Genomic DNA, 12,541 nt, shown 5'->3' with positions numbered 1-12,541 from the left:
ATGTATTGAGGAATAAAACAGGCGTAATCTAACGTTGGGCCAACGATGTCTATCAACGTTGGGCCAAAGTTGTTTTGACAGACGGCACAACGTCTGACTTCTTTCTGGGATGTGTCATGTACCCTGTGATCTGTGTCATGTAATATTTTTTGTGATAACTGATGTGATTAATTGCATATTTGTAATGTGTGATGTGCCATGTACCATATGTGTCATGTATCCTGTGATCTGTGTCATGTTATGTTTTTAGTGTGTGATATGTCATGTGATTATTTGTATATGCGTGATTTGACATCTGACATATGTGTCATGTATGCTGTGATATGTGGCATTGAATTTTTTTATTTTTTTATATACAATGTGATTAATTTTATATGTGTGATGTGCCATGTACCATATGTGTAATGCACCCAGTTATCTGTGTCATGTAACGTATTTTCGTGATATGTGGTTCATTGTACATTTATGATGTGCCATGTGCCGTATGTGTCATGTATCCTGTGATCTGTGTCATGTACGGTTTTTGTTTGAGATATGTGATGTGATTATTTGTATTTGCGTTATGTGCCATGTACCATATGTGTCATGTATCCAGTGATCTGTGTTTCTTTTGTGATATCTCATGTGATTAATTGTATATTTGTGATTTCCCATCTGACATATATGTCATGTATCCTGTGATATGTGTTATTGAATTTAAATAATTTTTTTTGATATGTGATGTGATTTATTTTATATGTGTGATGTGTGATGTGCCATGTACCATATGTGTCATGTATCCAGTGATCTGTATCATGTAATGTTTTTGTTTTTGATATGTGATGTGATTGATTTTATATGTGTGATGTGCCATGAACCATATGTGTCATGTATCCAGTGATTTGTGTCATGTAACGTATTTTCGTGATATGTGATTCATTGTACATTTATGATGTGCCATGTGCCGCATGTGTCATGTATCCTGTGATCTGTGTCATATGTTTTTGTGATATGTGATTTATTGTATATTTGTGATGTGCCATGTGCCATATGTGTCATGTACCCTTTGATATGTGTCATGTCATGTTTTTTGTGCGATATGTGATGTGATTAAGTGTTAATGTGTGATGTGCCTTGCAAAATATATACAAACATCATTGATAATAAAAATTTAGATGTTTCTTATTTAATGATACCCCCAACTAAAAGGGCGGGTTTGTAAAGCCATACCAAGGATATCTGTCTGTCCTTTTAAAGACATTTTTTTGGTGTAAGTGCAGTGGAAAAGTTGATTTTGATATGTATATTTTAATGAAACAATATGAATTTTTTTCTTCTTTTGAACTTAAATTTTTTTCTTTTTAATTCAGCATTAGGCGGCCTTCAACTTGAGATATTAATTGGAGAGATGCAGACGAAAGGTTGATTTTGATATGTGTATTTTATGAGTTTTGAACTTAGGATGTTTTTTTCTTTTTTATTCAACATTGTGCGACCTTTAAGTTAAGAACTACTACATGGATCCTTTCCAAATTTGAGGAACATTTTTTATACAAATAGGAGAGGTGCAGTGCAAATGTTGATTTTGATATGTGTTTTTTATGAAACAATATGATTTTTTACATGTTCTGAATTTTGAATGTTTGTTTTTTTCATTTAACATTGAGCTACCTTTAATTTGAGACATTAATTGGAGAGAAGTATTGCAAAGGTTGATTTTGATATGTTTATTTTATGAAACAATATGAAATTTTTACATGTTTTGAACATAGAATGTTTTATTATTCTATGTTTGTGCTACCTTTTACTTGAGAGCTGCCACATGGATTCTTTCCAAATGTGAGAAACACTTTCTATACTAATAGAAGAGGTGCAGTGCAAATGTTGATTTTGGTACGTGTATTTTCGGAACAAATATTATTTGTTTCATGTTTTGAACTTTGAAAAATGAATGAGTCGAGGTTTCCTTGTTCATTTTAGTGTTAAAAGCTTTTCTGCAAACGTACGATCCAAGAGCATCATAGTATTACTGTCCATGTCACCTTCCCAGTTTTAGCAGTTTTTAACAATTTAATAACTTGGACGGGTGGAGGAAGCACTTCTGAGACTTTTTACAAACAACAAATTACTATTTGGGGCAAGGCAACTTTTTTATGTCAAAATATGTCCCTTACCTTGTAATTTTTTAATATTTGTGTCATTGTTTTATTCAGTTACCAAGGCAAAAGCAGTGACCATGGATAAGGTTGAAGATCATCCCTGTGATAAGTTTGTCTGATTCCTCATTTGAGGACTGAAAAGGCTCCTGAACCACTCAGCCCAAGTTCTGACTTGTCATTTAACAAATAGATAAAGATCACCTAAACCAGAATTCGACTGTCATTTTGTTGCTGTCATCATATTTTTTAATGGATCAAGGCAATGAATCATAGAACATCCGATGCATGGACTATTTTGCCTGTCTCAGTGTTGCTCTCAATGCTGAATGTATTGGGTAAGGCCAAGGAAAATTAAATGTTTCAATTTGTGCCGGGCTTATTGTCTGATGGTTTTTAATTTGCAAACTCGTGGGGAAATAATATATCTTTTAATAGTGTTGAAACATTTTTGAACAATTTGCGCATAGTCTTGAAAGTTGTTTTGGAAAGTAAATATTATATCACGAAATTATGCATGTAATTATAACCATTTTGAATTTTGTCTTGGCCGTATTTGAAACTATGTATACCGAGGTACCCTGCCAGAAGACAGCACATTTAATTGACATGTTCCTTCATGGATAGTGTTCAGAGTGATTTCAGCTTGCAGAATTTACTGCATGATACCTGATATTTTAATCAGAGTGGTACAAACATTTCAAGCTGCCTGGGAGGTTTTGAGGAATAAAACAGGCGTAATCTAACGTTGGACCAACGATGTCTATCAACATTGGGCCAACGTTGTTTTGACGGACGGCATAACGTCTGACTTCTTTCTGTGATGTGTCATGTGCCATATGATCTGTGTCGTGTAATATTTTTTGTGATATCTGATGTGATTAATTGCATATTTGTAATGTGTGATGTGCCATGTACCATATGTGTCAGGTATCCTGTGATCTGTGTCATGTAATGTTTTCGTTTGTGATACGTGATATGATTATTTGTATATGCGTGATTTGCCATGTGACATGTGTCATGTATCCTGTCATATGTCTCATGGAATGGTTTGGTTTTTTTTTTTATATGCAAAGCGATTAATTTTATATGTGTGATGTGTGATGTACCATGTACCATGTGTGTTATGTATCCAGTGATCTGTGTCATTTAATGTTTATGTTTGTGAAATGCGATGTGATTGATTTTAAATGTGCCATGTGCCATATGTGTCAGGTATCCTGTGATCTGTGTCATGTAATGTTTTCGTTTGTGATACGTGATATGATTATTTGTATATGCGTGATTTGCCATGTGACATGTGTCATGTATCCTGTCATATGTCTCATGGAATGTTTTTTTTTTTTGGTATGCAATGCGATTAATTTTATATGTTTGATGTGTGATATACCATGTACCATGTACCATGTGTGTTATGTATCCAGTGATCAGTGTCATGTAATGTTTATGTTTGTGATATGCGATGTGATTGATTCTAAATGTGCCATGTACCATAAGTGTCATGTATCCAGTGATATGTGTCATGTAACGTATTTTCGTGATATGTGATTCATTGTACATTTATGATGTGCCATGTGCCATATGCATCATGTACCCTTTGATCTGTGTCATGTAATTTTTTTTATGCCATATGTGATGTGATTAAGTGTTAATGTATGATGTTCCCTGCAATAATATATACAAACATCTTTTATAATAAAAAATTAGATGTTTCCTTTTTTAATGATATCCCAAATCTAAAAGGGCGGGTTGATAAAGCCATACCAAGGATATACGTCTGTCCGTCCTTCCAAAGACATTTTGTGTGTGAGTTCAGTGAAAAGGTTCATTTTGATATGTGTATTTTATGAAACAATATGATTATTTACTTGTTTTGAACTTAGAATGTTGTTTTTTTTAATTCAACATTGTGCGACTTTTAACTTGAGATATTAATTGGAGAGATGTCGTGCAAAGGTTGATTTTGATATGTTTATTTATGAAACGATATGAAATTTTCACATGTTTTGAATACAGAATGTTGTTTTAAATTCTATGTTTGTGCTACCTTTTACTTGAGAGCTCCTGTATGGATTCTTTCCAATTCGAGGAACACTTTCCATACAAATGGGAGTGGTGCAGTGCAAATGTTGATTTTGATATGTATATTTTATGAAACAATATGATTTTTTACATGATTTTAACTGAGAATGTGTTTTTTAATTCAACATTGTGCGACCTTTACTTGAGAACTACTACATGGATTCTTTCCAAATTCGAGGAACACTTTCTATACAAATGGGAGAGGTGCATTGCAAATGTTGATTTTGATATGTTTATTTTATGAAACAATATGATTTTGTAAATGTTTTGGACTTTGAATGGTTTTTTTTAATTCAACATTGTGCGACCTTTGACTTGAGATATCAGTTGAAGAGATGTATTGCAAAAGTTGATTTTGAAATGTTGATTTTATGAAACAATATGAAATTCTTGAAAATGTTTAATTATTCTATGTTTGTGCTACCTTTTACTTGAGAGCTCCCACATGGATTCTTTCCAAATGTAAGAAACTCTTTCTATACTAATAGAAGAGGTGCAGTGCAAATGTTGATTTTCATATATATATTTTATTAAACAGTATGATTTTTTGCATATTTTGAACCTAGAATGTTGTTTTTAATTCTATGTTTGTGCTAGCTTTTACTTGAGAACTGCTGCATGGATTCTTTCCAAATGTGAGAAACACTTTCTATACAAATATGAGAGGTGCAGTACAAATGTTGCTTTTGATATGTGTATTTTCGGAACAAATATTGTTTGAATGAGTTGAGGTTACCCTTGTTCATTTTAGTGTTAAAAGCTTTTCTGCCAATGTATGATCCAAGAGCATCATGGTATTACTGTCTATGTCACCTTCCCAGTTTTAGCAGTTTTGAACAGTTTAATGACTTGGACGGGTGGAGGTAGCACTGCTGAGATTTTTTTCAGACATCAAATTATTATTTGGGGCAAGGCAACATTTTGTATGTCAAAATATGTCTCTTACCTTGTAATTTTATAATATTTGTGTCATTGTTTTATTCAGTTACCAAGGCAAAAGCAGTGACCATGGATAAGGTTGAAGATCATCCCTGTGATAAGTTTGTCTGATTCCTCATTTGAGGACTGAAAAGGCTCCTGAACCACTCAGCCCAAGTTCTGACTTGTCATTTAACAAACAGATAAAGGTCACCTAAACCAGAATTCGACTGTCATTTTGTTGCTGTCATCATATTTTTTAATGGATCAAGGCAATGAATCATAGGACATCCGATGCATGGACTATTTTGCCTGTCTCAGTGTTGCTCTCAATGCTGAATGTATTGGGTAAGGCCAAGGAAAATTAAATGTTTCAATTTGTGCCGGGCTTATTGTCTGATGGTGTTTAATTTGCAAACTCGTGGGGAAATAATATATCTTTTAATAGTGTTGAAACATTTGTGAACAATTTGCGCATAGTCTTGAAAGTTGTTTTGGAAAGTAAATATTATATCACGAAATTATGCATGTAATTATAACCATTTTGAATTTTGTCTTGGCCGTATTTGAAACTATGTATACCGAGGTACCCTGCCAGAAGACAGCACATTTAATTGACATGCTCTTTCATGGATAGAGTTCAGAGTGAATTCAGCTTGCAGAATTTATTGCTTGATACCTGATATTTTAATCAGATTGGTACAACTATTTCAAGCTGCCTGGGAGGTATTGAGTAATAAAACAGGCGTAATCTAACGTTGGACCAACGATGTCTATCAACGTTGGGCCAACGTTGTTTTGACGGACGGCACAACGTCTGACTTCTTTCTGGGATTTGTCATGTACCCTGTGATCTGTGCCGTGTAATATTTTGTGTGATATCTGATGTGATTAATTGCATATTTGTGATGTGTGATGTGCCATGTACCATATGTGTCAGGTATCCTGTGATCTGTGTCATGTAATGTTTTCGTTTGTGATATGTGATATGATTATTTGTAAATACGTGATTTGCCATGTGACATATGTGTCATGTATCCTGTCATATGTCTCATGGAATGGTTTGGTTTTTTTTTTTATATGCAAAGCGATTAATTTTATATGTGTGATGTGTGATGTACCATGTACCATGTGTGTTATGTATCCAGTGATCTGTGTCATTTAATGTTTATGTTTGTGAAATGCGATGTGATTGATTTTAAATGTGCCATGTGCCATATGTGTCAGGTATCCTGTGATCTGTGTCATGTAATGTTTTCGTTTGTGATACGTGATATGATTATTTGTATATGCGTGATTTGCCATGTGACATGTGTCATGTATCCTGTCATATGTCTCATGGAATGTTTTTTTTTTTTGGTATGCAATGCGATTAATTTTATATGTTTGATGTGTGATATACCATGTACCATGTACCATGTGTGTTATGTATCCAGTGATCAGTGTCATGTAATGTTTATGTTTGTGATATGCGATGTGATTGATTTTAAATGTGCCATGTACCATATGTGTCATGTATCCAGTGATATGTGTCATGTAACGTATTTTCGTGATATGTGATTCATTGTACATTTATGATGTGCCATGTGCCATATGTATCATGTACCCTTTGATCTGTGACATGTAAATTTTTTTATACGATATGTGATGTGATTAAGTGTTAATGTATGATGTTCCCTGCAATAATATATACAAACATCTTTTATAATAAAAATTTAGATGTTTCCTTTTTTAATGATATCCCAAATCTAAAAGGGCGGGTTGATAAAGCCATACCAAGGATATACGTCTGTCCGTCCTTCCAAAGACATTTTGTGTGTGAGTGCAGTGAAAAGGTTCATTTTGATATGTGAATTTTATGAAACAATATGATTATTTACTTGTTATGAACTTAGAATGTTTTTTATTAATTCAACATTGTGCGACCTTTAAGTTGAGATATTAATTGGAGAGATGCAGTGCAAAGGTCGATTTTGATTTGTATATTTTATGAAAGAATATGATTTTGTATATGTTTTGAACTTAGAATGTGTTTTATAATTCAAAATTGTGCTACCTCTAACCGGAGAACTGCTACATGGATTCTTTCCAAATTTGAGGAACACTTTCTATACAAATAGGAGAGGTGAAGAGCAAAGCTTGATTTTCATAAGTGTATTTTTTATGAAACAATATGATTTTGTAGATGTTTTGAACTTAGAATGTTTTATTTTAATTCATCATTGTGCGACCTTTAAGTTGAGATATTAATTGGAGAGATGTCGTGCAAACGTTGATTTTGGTGTGTTTATTTTATGAAACAATATGATTTTGTAGATGTTTTGAACTTAGAATGTGTTTTTCTATTCAACATTGTATGACCTTTAACTTGATATATTAATTGGAGAGATGTCGTGCAAAGGTTGATTTTGATATGTTTATTTATGAAACGATATGAAATTTTCACATGTTTTGAATACAGAATGTTGTTTTAAATTCTATGTTTGTGCTACCTTTTCCTTGAGAGCTCCTGTATGGAATCTTTCCAATTCGAGGAACACTTTCCCTACAAAAGGGAGTGGTGCATTGCAAATGTTGATTTTGATATGTATATTTTATGAAACAATATGATTTTTTACATGTTTTTAACTGAGAATGTGTTTTTTAATTCAACATTGTGCGACCTTTAACTTGAGAACTACAACATGGATTCCTTCCAAATTCGAGGAACACTTTCTATACAAATGGGAGAGGTGCATTGCAAATGTTGATTTTGATATGTATATTTTATGAAACAATATGAAATTGTTGACAATGTTTTGAATATAGAATGTTTTTCTTTAATTATTCTATGTTTGTGCTACCTTTTACTTGAGAGCTCCCACATGGATTCTTTCCAAATGTAAGAAACTCTTTCTATACTAAAAGAAGAGGTGCAGTGCAAATGTTGATTTTAATATATGTATTTTATTAAACAGTATGATGTTTTGCATATTTTGAACCTAGAATGTTGTTTTAAGTTCTATGTTTGTGCTAGCTTTTACTTGAGAACTGCTGCATGGATTCTTTCCAAATGTGAGAAACACTATCTAAACAAATATGAGAGGTGCAGTACAAATGTTGATTTTGATATGTATATTTTATGAAACAATATGATTTTGTAAATGTTTTGGACTTTGAATGGTTTTTTTTAATTCAACATTGTGCGACCTTTGACTTGAGATATCAGTTGAAGAGATGTATTGCAAAAGTTGATTTTGATATGTTGATTTTATGAAACAATATGAAATTCTTGAAAATGTTTTGAACATAGAATGTTTTTCTTTAATTATTCTATGTTTGTGCTACCTTTTACTTGAGAGCTCCCACATGGATTCTTTCCAAATGTAAGAAACTCTTTCTATACTAATAGAAGAGGTGCAGTGCAAATGTTGATTTTCATATATGTATTTTATCAAACAGTATGATTTTTTGCATATTTTGAACCTAGAATGTTGTTTTTAATTCTATGTTTGTGCTAGCTTTTACTTGAGAACTGCTGCATGGATTCTTTCCAAATGTGAGAAACACTTTCTATACAAATATGAGAGGTGCAGTACAAATGTTGCTTTTGATATGTGTATTTTCGGAACAAATATTGTTTGAATGAGTTGAGGTTACCCTTGTTCATTTTAGTGTTAAAAGCTTTTCTGCCAATGTATGATCCAAGAGCATCATGGTATTACTGTCCATGTCACCTTCCCAGTTTTAGCAGTTTTGAACAGTTTAATGACTTGGACGGGTGGAGGTAGCACTGCTGAGATTTTTTTCAGATATTAAATTATTATTTGGGGCAAGGCAACTTTTTAATGTCAAAATATGTCCCTTTCCTTGTAATTTTATAATATTTGTGTCATTGTTTTATTCAGTTACCAAGGCAAAAGCAGTGACCATGGATAAGGTTGATGATCATCCCTGTGATAAGTTTGTCTGATTCCTCATTTGAGGACTGAAAAGGCTCCTGAACCACTCAGCCCAAGTTCTGACTTGTCATTTAACAAATAGATAAAGATCACCTAAACCAGAATTCGACTGTCATTTTGTTGCTGTCATCATATTTTTTAATGGATCAAGGCAATGAATCATAGGACATCCGATGCATGGACTATTTTGCCTGTCTCAGTGTTGCTCTCAATGCTGAATGTATTGGGTAAGGCCAAGGAAAATTAAATGTTTCAATTTGTGCCGGGCTTATTGTCTGATGGTTTTTAATTTGCAAACTCGTGGGGAAATAATATATCTTTTAATAGTGTTGAAACATTTGTGAACAATTTGCGCATAGTCTTGAAAGTTGTTTTGGAAAGTAAATATTATATCACGAAATTATGCATGTAAGTAAAAACATTTTGAATTTTGTCTTGGCCGTATTTGAAACTATGTATACCGAGGTACCCTGCCAGAAGACAGCACATTTAATTGACATGCTCTTTCATGGATAGAGTTCAGAGTGAATTCAGCTTGCAGAATTTATTGCTTGATACCTGATATTTTAATCAGATTGGTACAACTATTTCAAGCTGCCTGGGAGGTATTGAGTAATAAAACAGGCGTAATCTAACGTTGGACCAACGATGTCTATCAACGTTGGGCCAACGTTGTTTTGACGGACGGCACAACGTCTGACTTCTTTCTGGGATTTGTCATGTACCCTGTGATCTGTGCCGTGTAATATTTTGTGTGATATCTGATGTGATTAATTGCATATTTGTGATGTGTGATGTGCCATGTACCATATGTGTCATGTATCCTGTGATCTGTGTCATGTAATGTTTTCGTTTGTGATATGTGATATGATTATTTGTAAATACGTGTTTTGCCATATGACATATGTGTCATGTATCCTGTCATATGTCTCATGGAATGCTTTGGTTTTTTTTTTATATGCAAAGCGATTAATTTTATATGTGTGATGTGTGATGTGTGATGTGTGATGTACCATGTGTGTTATGTATCCAGTGATCTGTGTCATTTAATGTTTATGTTTGTGAAATGCGATGTGATTGATTTTAAATGTGCCATGTACCATAAGTGTCATGTATCCAGTGATATGTGTCATGTAACGTATTTTCGTGATATGTGATTCATTGTACATTTATGATATGCCATGTGCCATATGTATCATGTACCCTTTGATCTGTGTCATGTAATTTTTTTTATGCGATATGTGATGTGATTAAGTGGTAATTAATGTATGATGTTCCCTGCAATAATATATACAAACATCTTTTATAATAAAAATTTAGATGTTTCCTTTTTTAATGATATCCCAAATCTAAAAGGGCGGGTTGATAAAGCCATACCAAGGATATACGTCTGTCCGTCCTTCCAAAGACATTTTGTGTGTGAGTTCAGTGAAAAGGTTCATTTTGATATGTGTATTTTATGAAACAATATGATTATTTACTTGTTTTGAACTTAGAATGTTGTTTTTTTTTAATTCAACATTGTGCGACCTTTAACTTGAGATATTAATTGGAGAGATGTCGTGCAAAGGTTGATTTTGAAATGTTTATTTATGAAACGATATGAAATTTTCACATGTTTTGAATACAGAATTTTGTTTTAAATTCTATGTTTGTGCTACCTTTTACTTGAGAGCTCCTGTATGGATTCTTTCCAATTCGAGGAACACTTTCCATACAAATGGGAGTGGTGCATTGCAAATGTTGATTTTGATATGTATATTTTATGAAACGATATGATTTTTTACATGATTTTAACTGAGAATGTGTTTTTTAATTCAACATTGTGCGACCTTTACTTGAGAACTACTACATGGATTCTTTCCAAATTCGAGGAACACTTTCTATACAAATGGGAGAGGTGCATTGCAAATGTTGATTTTGATATGTTTATTTTATGAAACAATATGATTTTGTAAATGTTTTGGACTTTGAATGGTTTTTTTTAATTCAACATTGTGCGACCTTTGACTTGAGATATCAGTTGAAGAGATGTATTGCAAAAGTTGATTTTGAAATGTTGATTTTATGAAACAATATGAAATTCTTGAAAATGTTTAATTATTCTATGTTTGTGCTACCTTTTACTTGAGAGCTCCCACATGGATTCTTTCCAAATGTAAGAAACTCTTTCTATACTAATAGAAGAGGTGCAGTGCAAATGTTGATTTTCATATATGTATTTTATTAAACAGTATGATTTTTTGCATATTTTGAACCTAGAATGTTGTTTTTAATTCTATGTTTGTGCTAGCTTTTACTTGAGAACTGCTGCATGGATTCTTTCCAAATGTGAGAAACACTTTCTATACAAATATGAGAGGTGCAGTACAAATGTTGCTTTTGATATGTGTATTTTCGGAACAAATATTGTTTGAATGAGTTGAGGTTACCCTTGTTCATTTTAGTGTTAAAAGCTTTTCTGCCAATGTATGATCCAAGAGCATCATGGTATTACTGTCTATGTCACCTTCCCAGTTTTAGCAGTTTTGAACAGTTTAATGACTTGGACGGGTGGAGGTAGCACTGCTGAGATTTTTTTCAGACATCAAATTATTATTTGGGGCAAGGCAACATTTTGTATGTCAAAATATGTCTCTTACCTTGTAATTTTATAATATTTGTGTCATTGTTTTATTCAGTTACCAAGGCAAAAGCAGTGACCATGGATAAGGTTGAAGATCATCCCTGTGATAAGTTTGTCTGATTCCTCATTTGAGGACTGAAAAGGCTCCTGAACCACTCAGCCCAAGTTCTGACTTGTAATTTAACAAATAGATAAAGGTCACCAAAACCAGAATTCGACTGTCATTTTGTTGCTGTCATCATATTTTTTAATGGATCAAGGCAATGAATCATAGGACATCCGATGCATGGACTATTTTGCCTGTCTCAGTGTTGCTCTCAATGCTGAATGTATTGGGTAAGGCCAAGGAAAATTAAATGTTTCAATTTGTGCCGGGCTTATTGTCTGATGGTTTTTAATTTGCAAATTAAACTCGTGGGGAAATAATATATCTTTTAATAGTGTTGAAACATTTGTGAACAATTTGCGCATAGTCTTGAAAGTTGTTTTGGAAAGTAAATATTATATCACGAAATTATGCATGTAATTATAACCATTTTGAATTTTGTCTTGGCCGTATTTGAAACTATGTATACCGAGGTACCCTGCCAGAAGACAGCACATTTAATTGACATGCTCTTTCATGGATAGAGTTCAGAGTGAATTCAGCTTGCAGAATTTATTGCTTGATACCTGATATTTTAATCAGATTGGTACAACTATTTCAAGCTGCCTGGGAGGTATTGAGTAATAAAACAGGCGTAATCTAACGTTGGACCAACGATGTCTATCAACGTTGGGCCAACGTTGTTTTGACGGACGGCACAACGTCTGACTTCTTTCTGGGATTTGTCATGTAC

Source organism: Haliotis rufescens, unplaced genomic scaffold, assembly GCF_023055435.1.
Source record: "Haliotis rufescens isolate VD_foot unplaced genomic scaffold, xgHalRufe1.0.p SCAF_5, whole genome shotgun sequence".
NCBI classification, from domain to species: Eukaryota; Metazoa; Mollusca; class Gastropoda; order Lepetellida; family Haliotidae; genus Haliotis; species Haliotis rufescens.
This window is presented reverse-complemented; position numbering follows the sequence as displayed.